Here is a 14,917-nt window from a genome sequence, read left to right on the forward strand (position 1 = left end):
TTTAAATGACCTACAGAGTGGGTATCAGAGCCATGCCCAAGATACACAGGTTTCCAAATGGCCTTTCCCCCTCCACTGACAAAACCAGGTCTTCAGGCATTAAATCAGGCTCCCCACAGGGGAGCCTTCTCCTTTCTCGCCGAAATACGGACCTCTCTAGCACAGTATTTTTAGCAGAACATGCAATGAGCACCCTACAGCGTGAGCCAGCTGAGCATCTTCTGAAATCTGATTAGCAAGGCTGAGTAGTCACAGCCTGCTTATGAACAGCAGTTTCTTCCCATTGCAGTCTAAGCCTTCAGCCATCTCACTAATTCTCCTTGACATCTCTTGCTCCAAGTGAAAGGTACGTGCTGCCAGATTGCAAACCCCCAGTGTGTTTCCAAGCCCTGCTTCCCCGGATGAGAGGATCAGCTGCACGCTTGCTGCAGAGTCCCCTGTTTTAGCTCTCCCCATGAAACACTGGCTTCTAGGAATCCTTGAGTGTCGTGGTTGAGTGTTGCATGCTTTTGGGATGATGCACAGCTCTGCTTGACTTCTGCACCATTCTTTAAAGGAAGGCATTGGATAGCGAGGAAGGGCTCTCAAAGAGGAAAATAGCGTTGTTGTAGCAGTGTGTGTGAGTGTTCATTTTCTTTTCCCCTTAAGAAAAAACAGATTGCCAGACCCAATGGGAACCTAAGTCAATCCAGTGCAATATTTTCACTATTTCATGGCTGATACCAGCAGCCTTGGATAAATGCCCAGAGCGTGTTACTGTGCAATAAATACCACTCTTCCCATAGGTATTCACCAAGTTGGGGTTGCAGACATACGCAGCTCACAGAGGCTGGCTCTGGCACAGTGCTGTGGCTGCCAAGAACCTGGCTGGAGGGTGCTGTTGCAGGAAAGACTGCAAGAGCATCAGCATGGGCTAAACAGGGGGCCTTGCTCAAGGACATTAGGTTTTGTTTGCTTCATCCTGACCCAGTTACTAGTGAAGCCCAACTTGCCATGAGCTCACTGCAGAGGGTATGTAAATAATGGATGTTTCTCTGACTCCCTCCACCACCTGTGCTGTGCCACTACAATTTCTGCTCAGCATCTTTCTGCAGCTCCCTGGGTCCCCGGAAGCAGAGCATACTTGCCCTCCTGTATTTTGCCTCAGGTCTGGCCCACATGTACCTCTGCCCTGCATCCTTCCCCCCTGCAGTGCCCAGTATTCAGAGGGATGATGGTGTTCCTTTATACAGGCTGATAGCCACTAAAGGCCACACGCTGATGGCTGTATCAGCATCACAGCAGCACCTCCTTGTTACTTGTCAAGGGCAGTAAATTTGTGGCACTTAGGTGCACGAATAAATCCATACCTTTGTGATGTGTGAAAGGAAGGGTTTTAATGGTGAATGTTCTCCAAGACTGGCAAAATGGAAAAGGGCATGGATGAGATTTAAACGAAATGCCCATGGGACAGCAGGTGGTCCAGCTCCTCGGGCTGAGCATGACTGCTAAGCACTGAGCTGGACCAAGTGGATAAAGTGGAGGATGCTTGCTACTTGGGGCTGGAGCTTTTAGAGCAGGGCAGGGACTTAAGTGCACAGATCCTGTTACTGCTAATGGTGTTTGTGTTTAGAGCTCCCCAGGCGTTGCTTTAGAAACTGCCATACCCAGGCTATTAACCCAGTCTCACCTGCTGTTTAGCTTTCGGTACTCAGATGCAAAATTGTATTGTGTTTGGATGTGCAGGGCATGTCATGAAGTGCTTGCTGCAAGAGACACAATTTGCCTCCCATGCTCCTGCCTTTCCACTGCTCAAAACAAAAAGGAGATTGAGTGAAAGCAGCTCAGGAAGGGTGGACAAGCAGGCAACAGCCCAGCTTGCTCTCCTTGCCCAAATCTCAGTGATGTTATGGGAAAGGGGAGGCAGTGGCAGTGCTGAGAGGCCTGGTGGGTGGACATGAGAGCCCCTAAAGGGACTTCAGCTCGAATCCCAACCCTTCATCCCTGCTCCAGTGACCCCCTCCAGCAGCCCACCCAAACAACTGGCCATAGGATATTCTCAGCATGGGGTACACATGGCACCCAACTGGATGGCACCAGCAGAAGTATCATGGACAAAGCTTAGTTGCGTAAGGTCTTCAGTGTCCCACCTCATCAGTAGTCCGTGCACAGATGAACCATGCCTTCATGCTGGAAATAGGGGGAATTTCTTATGCTGATTTGTGTTAAAGAGAAAAGTTCTGACTCCCCTGCTGCCAGGCACTGTAGCGTCACCTTCTGGGACCTTTCCCTCCTGGTGTCTTTCTCAAAGGAGTTGAACTGAAGATAATAAAAGATTTCATGAGGACATTCTTCCCTCCCCAGGAGGATTTCCATCACTCAGTGAGGCCAGACAACATGTGCATTTAACGGCAATCTTCTAGATGCTGCATGTACAGACTCACCCAAGCAATGTTCAAAGTCAGGTGGGTGCTTTCTCAAGGAAACACGGCTTCTAATGGCACTGTCCCAGCCTCAACCTGCTGACATCAACCACAGGTATGCAAAAACGATGCAGCACACACCCACAAGGCTTCATCTACAAAGACTGATAAAGCATTTGGCCAACACACGGACTGTGTGGCAGTTGTGCTCTGAGAGCTGAATGCAAGAAAGATCATGAAAAATTTTCAGGGATGAGGCAGAACAAACACAATAAGCTGCTTAATTTTGATGTGGATCTGGCTGGATTTACCTCATGTGCTTAGCTGGGACCCCTGGAAGAATCTCTGTTGGCAGCACACTCCCAGCCCCAAAGAGACCAAGGGGATGCATTCCAGCAGACCCAGGGCACCAGCATGTCCAATCAACACCTCCAGCCAGGAGATGGACACAGCTCACCTCAGAAAGCCATATCCCAGGATGTCCACTCATCACAAATCCTCACCTTTCTCCTGATTTCATGCCACCAAGCTGGCTCAAGTTTGTGTCCTGTCCTTGCAGACCTCCCTGATCTTACAGCAGCTGCTCCATCTGCTCCCATGGGCTGGATGTGGTGGGCGTAGCCCTCTCTCATTCCCATGGTGAGAGACCGAGATGGTACCTCAGCCTGGGTCCAGGATTTCTTGCAGAGCAGTGAGTTGTGGCTACCCACCAGCACTGGCTTACCTGCACAGCACCGTCTGAGACACCATAGCTCCCATGTCCTGCTGCTGGCTACCCAAAGGCAGCTGAGCTCTGCCTGGCTTCTCTTCCCGCACAACTCACTGTGTCTCCTCTGGCACGGCTGTGTGCCAGCAGCAGCAGAGACAGGAAGCAAATTTTCGCTGTCCTCCTGGGGAGTCTGTGCAACGTGGGTGTTGAAGGAGGAGAGCAATTGTAAATCAGAGCCATCTCCCATTACTTTGGCATCCCCCGCTCTCTTTCTTTTGGCTCTTAATTTCTGGCTTGTGGAAACTATGCCCAGATGCACCAGGTCTACAAAGCCTCTGTAGGAGGTCCAGGGATGGTCACAAGCAGCACAGCCTCTGTGCTTGTAATACATCTGACCTGTTCTTTACTTGCCAGCATCCCCTGTGTGATGAATATGCCCACTTCTGGCAGGCAGAAACTGAGAAAAATCACAGCACTTGCTTTTCATTAGGAGTCTATGGGGAACCCACCTTGGATGCCAAAGGACACTCTGGTATATCCATCCTGCTGGAAATTATCTGACCCCTTCAATGACAGGTGTATCTGCAGAGATCCCCAGGATGTTCAACAGAGCTGCTCTCTTAAAGGAGGGTCCTCTCACAGAGGCAGCATCTTCTGGTACAAATTTGGCCAGGATTCTTATTTCCAGGAGGTACAGCTCAAGAAAGAATGAACATGATTCATTATCAAGCTTTCTCATTGGCAGGTATACCCTTTAAAATAAGAGCAAATGTTTGCTTCTCCTTGTCCCCATTTACACCATGTGCATTTGCATTTCTAAGATGGTTTTTATTCAGGAGACATTAATACTTCCTGGGTCACAAGCAAGCAAGAGACACCATAAGCCAAAACTCACTATGTTGGGGGCTTCCTAAGCATCTCAGTGCACAGCTCCAGCATGTAAGTTATGTGAGAGAATTTCATGCATTACAGGAGATCAGTAAACCCTTAAACCAATGATCAGGCACAGCAAATCCTCTCCCAGCAAACACAGATCACAGCTCAGCTTGTAAATGTTACACAGAAGTTGAACAACAACCATATGCCCATTCAGCCACCAAGGACAAAAAAATCCCTATCAGTCCTAAATTTCAGGGTTTGGAGCTGGGCAGGCTGCAAGGCAGGGCTTGTGAAGCCATGGCATGGTTTCCCCATATCGCTCTGCACCTGGGCTCCCTTGCCACCCTATTTCTCATATAGACCTGCAGGCACACACCTGCCATGTAGCTCCACTGCTGTCCCAAAAGCAAAGCCTGGTACATCGCAGGAGACAGCATCCTGTATGGGAACCTCAAGAGGGGTCCATGGGATGGGAAGCACAAGCTATGAATCCAACCAAACACCCCGATGGCCTTGTAGGGAACAAAAACCTGTGCTTCAGCCAAACAGGGATTTTGACAAAATTCCTTTTTAAAATGCCTTCTCCAGAGCAGGGCGTTTTGTGTGTGCTGAATTTCCACTGAGGTATTCCTCATTTTATTCACATTTTCATAAGAAAGAAATGAAAAGGGACAGTTTTCCACTCCATTCAGGTTGAAGGCCATACAGCTAGACCTGGTCAATGGAGTAGAGCCAAACAAACAGAGCTGGGATGGTGTATCTCACTGTGACCTCTCCCTCCAGCCTTCTCTTGAATAAAACCTGATATAACCACCCTCAATTTTGCCTCAGGTTTCACTTGTTTGCTCCAAGTTCAGCTGGGTCTGTCTCCAGGAGCCAGGAATTAAGTAGCATAGCTATTCCAAAGTAAATTGCTCTACAATTGCTTTTCCATAACAAGATGGTTGTTTTCTTAGGGCAAACCACTTTTATTCTTAAGCAAAGTGTCAGCAGGAGGAAGAGCCAGAGAAAACCTGGCTATGATGCTATTCTGGAGCTATTATCATCAGGTAAAAAAGCCAGTGAGTTTCCCCTCTGCAATGTTTGTGACCAGGCCAAGCTGGCAAATGTGAATGACCTGCTCTTTAACTTTTCCCCAGCTCAGTTGAGGATGTCAGAGTCGGGGTTCCCTATAAATACCCGTGGCTTGGGCTGGGGGTGTGGGGAGAATGCTCTGTCTCCAAACTGAAAGGGCAAAGAAAACATGGAACTCCTCCAGCAAGGGAGAAACGTCTATAATTAATGTAGTGGGAAAATTACACGTTTATATAGCCCCCCCCCCAAACACAATAGCAGACATCCATTTCCTGCAGGGCTGTGGACGTTTGCCAGCCCACAAATAAATCACAAAAACACAAAGCCAACAAGGAGGAAAAGAAAGGGGAATTATCACATAGGATGCAGCAGCCTTTTGTACCAGGAAAATAATCGGCGTCTCCACCAGACATCTATTGTTTATCAATAATGTTCTCTAACAATCCTGCCATTTGAGTCTCAACTGGGAAATGATGTTCAGACTGAATGATGGAGGTCTCCTTGAATTTTGCAAGTTACAAATGCACAACAAAGTGGTAGCTTGGGAGAGGTACTGACCTGCCCCAGAAGCATTTGTGGGACCAAAACTGAAAAAACACAGCAAATATGATATTAAATAGACTTTGGCATGGGTAAAAAAATGGAATAAAACCAAAGTTCCCCACTTTGCTCCAGGAAGAGGGTGCCTGGTGTGCAGGGACAGAGGCACTCAATGGTTTGGCAGCAACTCCAGGAGGACTGTGTCCAGTGATGCTGGAGATTAAAAATAAGGGAACAAACAGTTTTAGTGAGAACTTGCAGTCCTACTCCCATACATTTTCCCTCCCCTCGACTTTCCCCATAGAGGTTTATTGACACAAGTTCCAACTTCACAGCACATTAGAGTCAATGAGAGCCTCTCCATTGACTTTCAACTGCCTTTGGCTCAAGCGCTGGGATCATGACATCAGTTTTACGAGTTCCCCTGTGGCTTATTAGGCTGGGCTTTATCAGTGACTGGAGACTGGAGGAGAAGGTCCATTACTGGGTTTCAGAAGGGCAGTTCCTGTTTTCTTCTTAGCCCGGGGCTGTGTTAAATGAATTACGGGCGTGCGCCATACTTTCCAGAATGTATTTTGGCTACAGCAACACTGGCAAATGCGTGAGCACTCCCGAGTGGGGTTTTTTCCTGCCTCTGCTCCATGCACTGTAGGGTGAATGCTGTTGGCCAGATTCCTGGTGGAAACCATGCTGGGGCACCTTGGGGCTCTAGCTAGTGGGGTCTCATCATGCAGGTCTCTGTGCATAGCCCTGGTACCTGTGCTCAGGGGTCCTTCACAGCATGGGTTGACCCGCTTCCTCTGCACGCAGCTGCAGGACCTGCTTTTGTGCAAGATCCATGACAGGGTGCCCAAAATGTTTTACTGAAGCAAGCTTTAAGTTGAAATTCTTTAGGTGGCACCCAAACCCATCCTCTGCTGCTCACGTAGAAGCTTGTCTAACACCTCTTTACATGTTAGAGGAACATTCAAGTGTGATCTCTGGGGCTGAGGTTGGTTTATCTTAATGACTTCATTGCCTTGCCACCAGACCTCCATCAGGACCAGAGGTTCCATGACCTGGAATGGTTAATATGAAATTCCTCCCCCAGTCCATGTTTCTGACCCCAAATCCTCACACTTCCTGCTCTTACCCTCCCATTCCTGTGAGGCAGGGGAGAAACACAACGGGCATTTAACAGTGCCAGGGGACCAGGCAAAATGCTTCACCACACCTCAGGCACTTAAGCTTTTCCTTTCTTGCCTTGGACTGCCATATAAAAAGAGAGATATTGTATATACTGACACACACACAAAAGTGAAACATTTGTTTAGGAGAAAATCATGTTTCTCTTGCCGATTATTGGCTGCCATTCAGGAGGTAGGGAGAACAGCAGCTATTAATGTCTGCCTGTTCCTCAGTGATTTGTGCTTTTGTGTTTTGAACAACATATATAATTCTGATAAAGGTATTAGTGTATTTCTTGGACTGAATAATAAATTATTAAATGCAAAGCCCTCTATTTATGCACTTTAATGCTGAGAACTTAAATGCTAAACACTAAAGACATTAAAACTCTCAAGGTCCCCACAGCATCTCTCTCCACACTGCACAAATGAGGGAGCTGAACTGATTTGGCTGTATTTATGGGGTGCACATTTCAGGGTCTGCCACGGCCTAGGGCAGGAGGGAACATTTCCCGGATTTTTGTACAGCACTTTGCTCAAATCTGTCTCGAGCCCATCCTGCAGCAGCAAGCAGTATCTGAGAGCAGTAGCTCCCACAGTAATATCCTCTGAACTGGGTACATAGCAAGCTCCCTCTTGAGCTCATTATGACTAAGTGGCACACAGGAACCGATAAACACATTCAGGATAAACACATCTGGAAGTGGCTTGCTAGCTACAAAGAAATGCTTATTAACACACTTTTTAGGGTAAAAACGGAGCAAAACTAAAATACAGCAAGCACAGTTTAGCATTTTCGTTTCAGGGGGAAGGGAAGCCATCCTCAAACCAGAGCACTCAAAGCTGCTTTGACTTTTTTCAAACAGCAGACTAATTTTTTTGTATTTGTTTCCATTTTCTTTTAACTGATACTACTCCTATTCTGGTTTTGGCTTGTTGAAAACCATAATTTCTGAACTAGAACAAAGTGCTGAGATTTCCACAGTACCACGCCCTTGCTTTGCTCTCTCCCCTTGGCTCTGCCCCACAGTCAAGTGGGTTTCGGAGGGGCTTGGCTGGGCACAGCTCACTGCAGGGTACACTGGCCCTTGGGGCCACCCGTGTTATCTTTCTGAAAAGGTCCTGACTGCTATCCAACTCAGCTCATCCAGCAGGTGTGCTGGACCACAGAGGTGAGCCAACACTGTATTCCGGAGTGCCATCTGCCGGCACCATTCCTCCGGCCTGCCGGCAGCCCTCAGCATCCACCCTCAAAGGACAGGGAGTGAAGGGGCCAGCATGACCCCAGCTCAGGTATCATGGATGCAACCTTCCCTTCTGGGCATGGGGGACAGCTGCCCGACATTGAGTGTCCTTCAGTCAGAGCTCCTTTTTTCTCCAAAACGAAAGCCAGGCTCATTCCAGTGAAGATGTTGGGAGCCGAGGTCTTGACCTGCAGGTGAGGGGTCCTGCCAGCCCCATGGACCCATCTCTCACCAGGCTGGGCAGCTACCCGCAGAAGGCAAGGGATGGCTGATGGCTAGCACTGGAGCTCTCCAGGCAGCTATGATGGTACATTTCAGATGACACATTCCTCACCAGTTCTCCCTCCTCCCTGAGCAACAACTGGAGTGGTTTTATTCCCTCCTCCTTGGATATTCTCTTTCATGCTTTGTCCCAAGGTCATTCTCCTGCAGTTTCTGGGGCTGCTCTCATTTCCTCCCTTCTTCCCCTACCCAAGGGACCCCTGTAAATTCACCCTTTCCTCCAGCTGCGAATCCCTGTGGATTCACCCTTCCTCCACATGAGAAGGGAGATATAAAAAAAAAAAACAACCAACAAACTCAAAACCCCAAACCAAACTCCATCCCATGTCTATAAGTCAAGTAGCATGCTGCAACTCACATAACTGCGAAGACTCAGTTTAAAGGCTTTCTTTAAAGAAGCAACAGGGTGTTTCAGAGTCAGCAAGTGCTTGGTAGTTCATGCAACAGTTGTCAGAACCTTGTGCCTTTGCTTAGTGTTGCTGTATTGAAGAGGAGAATTGTAACAGGGTATGGTTCCAGCAAGGGGCAGCACCCTTATATTAGCTGAAGGCGATGTGATCCCAGAGAAAGGCAGACAGCACTTGCACACATGGCATCCAGGGCATGAAACTAATGAAAATTATACTCTTGGTGTGCCTTGAGCTGACTGGACATCAAGAAATAGAGGGTGTGCACATAGGAGAAAGCTAGGTTAGTCTGCATGGACAGAAGGTGAAACAAGGGGTTTCAAAGAAGGATGAGGTCTGTGAAAACCAAGGGTTGGCAGAATCCAGCAGAACTGGGTACTGAAAGCAAGGCAGTAGAATAACCAATGCAACTGGAAAAAACAATGCTTAGTGCATTGGTCATCAAATGGAGTGCTTCTAAATGTGATGGTTACTAAAGGCTCTTGTGCATGGTAGGGTAGGGGATGTGTGATGCTGCTCCCACCTGAGGTGTAGGCACAGGTGAAACTGCCCAGACGCTGGGTCACAGGGCAGAGAGCAAAGCCTGCAGAGCCAAGGGACACAGGGAGCCTATCTGGGATGTGGGCAGAGTCAGCTGAGCTCTAATGGAGTTCCACTGCAAGACCTAGTGCCCATTCATGAAAAGATTGACTGATAAGCATGTTTGGGTCATGAATAAATAATAAAATGCAAGTGTGAAGCCCAGACACAAGGATACTAGGTCTGGGGTGGAGCCTGCAATGATGAGACCAGCAAAGGCAGCCAGAGCCTCCTTTCCCCCCACAAATCTTGCTTGGTCACACCTAGTAGTGGATCCCCAGCACCCCACACATGTCCCAGGTCAAACATGGCCAAGGGAGCTGCACTACCACAGGAACAGGGTGGTCTGTGTAGTTCAAACCTCTGTGAGGATTTCACCCCTCCACCCCAGGCTGAGCCTATGGAGTTCAAAGCAGTGCTGAGTTGTAGCTTGGAAATCTGCAACCTGGCATGCTCACCTACAGAATCAAACAACAAAGAGCACCTTTTCCCTTCACTTCTATAAACAGGAAGAAAAAATCCTACAAAAAAAAGCGGCTTAGGCTTATCCTAAAATGAACGTACATATGGGCTGAAGTTGTGCCAGGGGAGGTTTAGATTGGACATTAGGAAAAATTACTTCACCAAAAGGGTTGTCAGGGATTGGAACAGGCTACCCAGGGAAGTGGTTGAATCACCATCCCTGGAGGTATTTAAAGACATGTAGAGGTGGTTTAGTGGTAGACTCGGCAGTGCTGGGTTAATGGTTGGACTTGTTCATCTTAAAGGTCTTTTCCAACCTAAATGATTCTATGATTTTATATTCTTTAGCTAGATTTCAAAAACAAAGTCTCTGTTTGACCTGTAATATTTAATTTGACCTGAAATCTTTTGCTTTGGTTTTAGTTTCTTGGATGCTTTAAGGAAATGAGCCAATTTTAAAATCAAACAATAGTTTAAATTCTGTATTCTTTTTTACAACCTCCTGTAATATGTTTGGGGTTTTTTTTGTTTGGTTTTGTTGTTGTTTTTTTTTTTAATTAACTGTGTAAGCAGCCAGATCATCTGGGTGTGCCAGAACACCCTGGCACAGTGAGTCTTGCTAACAAAAAGCCATGGAACATTGTCCAGGGCATGCACATGTCACTTTGTGTAGTGAGAGGACCAGACCTGGGAGATGAAGGGCCATGCCACAGTGCAAGGTGGAGGGTAGCCTCCGCTAGCTAAAACCACAGCTCAGTCTGGAGCTGCTCCATCCGACAGCTACCCTCCCTGCACGGCATTGCTTGGGGATGCTGGGGCAAAGATCACACCTTCCAAATGTTCTCACTCACTGAGAAAAGCCTTAGTATCTCAGCCTGGGGACCTGTGGCAGGATCTTGCCCAGGTCATGACTGATCTTCAGTCATGCCCATGTGGCCCATCTGCTCCATTTGCGTCATAAGATGTTTTCAGATGCCCCAGTCCTCCAAGAAACTGGCTTGCTATTGGATTTAATAGTTGGCTGAAACGAGCTCTGGACTTGGTCCTCAGCAGCTCAACTACATCAAGAGCATTTAAATGATTCCCTATGTTTAGGATCTGATATTGCTCCGGTGGCAACCCAGGAGCATTGGTTGAGTGTGAAGAAGAGGATCAAAGCCCTGCAGCAGCAAAGTGGCAATAAGACAAATCCCACTCAACCCCTGGATTGAACAGGGTTCAAGAAGAGTTGAAGAAGAGGAAGAACCCCCAAAGTTAAAGGGTCCCAAAATGGCACATTCTGGGATGACCTGCAGAACAAAATAACAGTCTGCTGCACTTCTGAGCTGCATTTTTTTTTTTGGATGGAAAATGTTTATCAGGGGAAAAGCCCCACTTCCCAATTAAGCCATTTCAGAAAATGCAATGTTTACTCAGTCAGATGGCTGTTTTTAACAACAGAGCAGGTTTCTTAGTTTTAAGATCTGCCAGGGTAGGAACAACCATTTCCCTTCATACCAAGTCCCCTTCAGTTGTAAAACAACTCCTTTTAACCTCATTTAAGAACAATACCAGTTGCACTGTGTTTTCCTTTTTTTTTCCTGGTTTATCCACTTGGGAGTCAGATTATGGACTCATAAAAGAGTATAAGGCTACTACTAACCTTTAATTGATACAGTAAAAAATATGTATGAGGTATATTTGGAAAGTAACTATTCTGCATAGGGCACCGAGTACTTTATAACCCTGAACAACTCTGCTATACCATGAAAGTATCTTTGCTTTTGGCACTACACAAAGCCAGGATCAAATCAGCAGAAGGCAAGACATACAAGGAGATGCATTCAAACCAGAGACACTTCATACTGCCATCCAGAAAACCACCTCACCTGTTATTTCTCTTTTCAACTAAGCTATGTCACTGCCTCCCTGAGGTGCTTTGCCCTCTGTCACATGGCATCCCAGCCACCATGATCAAAACCAACTGAGTTAAAGATGTAAAGAGGAGGTTTGGAACCTATAGCAGCTCAAAATGTGAAGCACAAGTGCAGGCTACACGTATACTCATGCTTCACTTGCATGTGGGATATTCAAAGGCCCCTAGTCATCTGCAAGCAGAGGCTGTGCATCCCCTGCAGGCTCCTTAGAGCAACATACTTGTTCCAGACGAGCATCTTAAAAAAGAAGCTTTTCACTCAGGGTATCTGCTACCTTATAAAACCTCACTCGCATCTGCTTAGCCTGACCAAAAACATGTTTCTAGCTAGAGGTTCAGCCCAGCTAGGAGAACAAGTAGGATGCATCATTTCACACCTCTCTGCGGGCTCCCCCAGGCTGGCAGTAGAAATTTAAATTGACATGTGATATGATTTGCTCTTGCTAACAGGTCCAAAGCTCCAAGAAAGCACTGGCCTCACCCTGCTACCACCAGCACTAACTGTGCCCTTGTCCATGATGGTGCACAGAAATAAAAATTGCTGTTTTTTTTTTTCCTTCTTCAATTAGATTATCCTCAGTCCAGTCCCTCTGAACTCCAGGGACTTCTCTCCAAGGAGAAACTGCTTTTTTATTGTCGTAAAGACATTAAAAACATCAGTGAGCAGCAGGATTCAAAGGACAAGAAGAGAGCAGACTACTTTTTCCACGTGTTTTGGGAGGGAATAAACTGATGTGAAACACAAGTGTTGTTTGTAAGGGTTTGGACTGAATGAAGTCCTTTGCAGATATATATCAAATTGATTTCACTTGAAAGAAAAGCACTTAGGACAAATCAAAAGGTTCACAACATTGTGCTGTTTTCTAGATAAAAAGTCTTTGGTTATTTCATTCTGTTCTTCCAACAGTTTCCATACCATTGCATTTAGCTGCCCACTTTGAATTTTCCACCAGTTTCAAAGGCAACCCAAGTCTCAGGATGGATTTGCAAGGCTGGCACCAGGCTTGCTTTCTCCTTTGAGCACATCATTAAGAAGCAAGTGACCTTGTGCCCTGCTGTGCTGCTGGGGAGCCCATTTTCAGTTGATAGCCCTGTTAGGAAATCACATTTCATGATGGGTGGAAGAAGGGTTTGCAGAAGAAGGGTCTGCAGAAGATACTTAGAAATCAGGGGACTGCATAGCTCATTTAAAAAAGCTCTCACATGACTGGGTTTGAGGCAGGTGACAATAACAAACAGTGATAAATGAACATCAGTCTGTGTTCACAGAAAATGTCTCATCTTGGCCATGTTCCAAGCACACTGCCAACAGGGATGCATTAGTCCTGGTTGTCAAAACTGCTCTATTTCACACAAAACCCCCTAAATATTCCCTTGGTCATGGTGATGCCTGGGTAGGAAATTAAGTCAAGTGTCCCAGCCTGGACAACTGAAAGTGTTCCCAGCTTTCTAGATGCGAGAAGGTAATTTTCTATCTCTTGCTGTTCCCCTACACCATTAAGTGATTGCCTGTGCTCAGCGGGGCTGTGGTTCCTATCAGGCACTCAGAGACCTAACATTCAGCAGCAAAAGCAATCACAATACAGCAGTACTTTCTAGGAGACCTGAACTGTACAGTCACAACAGTCCTGACCCAGAGGGTAGAGGCAAGCCTATTTTTTCAGTCTTGATTGACAGCAAATGACACCTAACTCATCTTGCTGGCATTACCAGCCTTACCCACAGAACAGGGGTGGCAGATCCAGAGTCACGCAGAGCAAAATTAGAATAGTAAAGCAGAGTCCCTCCCTGATAAAGCTACTGGGCAGTAATGGCATTTCTTAAGGGACAAGGCTGGTGGTAGGCATGAGTGCACTCATCAGATACTTGGAGACATAAGCATAAATGCTGTCTTCAGCTTGCAGAAGTAAAATCAAATTATGAGAGCCCTGATGGCAAGATTCAATGAGACACAGATGTAAATAAGAAAAAAAAGACTCCCACAATATCCTACAGGACAAGGGCTTGACTTTAGCAGTTGCTGCTTGATCTGGAACAGCCTGGTGTCCACCAGGTCTTATATTTTCACTTTCTAGAGGAGGCTGCCTAGGGAAACCTGTGCATTTGTGTCTCTACTTCATCTCCCATGCTCCATTTTCCTTTCAGCCTCTTCCAGGATCCCAGACATCAGCTCATCACTTTCCTACCATTACTTGTCCAGCATTATTACTGAGAGATAGCTGTATACAGCTGGCTGTAGCTCCAAGCTGACATGACAAGTTTATTGTGCCTGGGTTTAAGAACACTTTAAAAGGGCTTATAGCCCACCATCCATCCACTTTCTTGTATGCTTCTGAAGACTGAAATTTCCCTTCATTTCAGACTTCTCTAATTATCCTTAATAAAACAAAAAATACATATTTCTCCCCTTCAGTAGCTTGCTCATGTATTTCATAGGCCTCCTGGCTGTTCCCTGTGCTTAGTGATAATGACTCAACAAGAAAGCTTTCACATGTTACAAGAGCAGACTTTGGTCACTGGAATTTTTAGCCTGTGTCTGACACATGGCTTTTGGGGGCAGAGGATTTCATTTGTTGTGTCTGAGACCATTGCCCTAAATGCTTCCTATTCTTCTCGACTTTCCCAGACATTATATGATCCCAGAGGGCATTTCACATTCCCTCCAACTTAACTGCAGTAGAGTCCAAAACTTCCATTGCCTCTTCCAGTGCCTTATAAAGTCTCATGAGAACAACAGCTTTTTGTGTGCAGTTACTTTCTACATCTGAAGGATATTCCTGAACTTTAGCCTGACTTTTGCTTTTGGCTCCTCTCCTAGAACTTTGATCCAAGAAACCCTCTCAACATGTTCCACTTGCTCAGCTGGGGAATTCAGCACTGCGGTATCTTGCATTGCAGATTATTTTTAGGGATGATCAAATCAAGACAGATAAAATAAGAAACAAGCTAAATCTTTGCTAGAGCTGACTGCAAAACGCTGTGACTTACCAGCACTTGGTCTCATGGCCAGAGTGAAATCCCTGATCCAAGAAAGAAGAAAATGTATTCCTGATGGACCTGTTTCAGAGTGGAGCCTTGAACTTGGCAGCCCACAGGCCACACTATCAAATTAGACTCTCTCTCTCCCTGGTATCTTGCTTCATGGGTATCCACCACCTCCTGTTTATGAGCTAAAGAAGTCCCACATGGAGGCAGCCTGTGGCCTCTCAAGGCAAGGCACAACAGCAAGCAGGGGTGCCCTGCAGCACACCAGCTGAA

This window comes from Phalacrocorax carbo, chromosome 5, assembly GCF_963921805.1.
Source record: "Phalacrocorax carbo chromosome 5, bPhaCar2.1, whole genome shotgun sequence".
Taxonomy (NCBI): domain Eukaryota; kingdom Metazoa; phylum Chordata; class Aves; order Suliformes; family Phalacrocoracidae; genus Phalacrocorax; species Phalacrocorax carbo.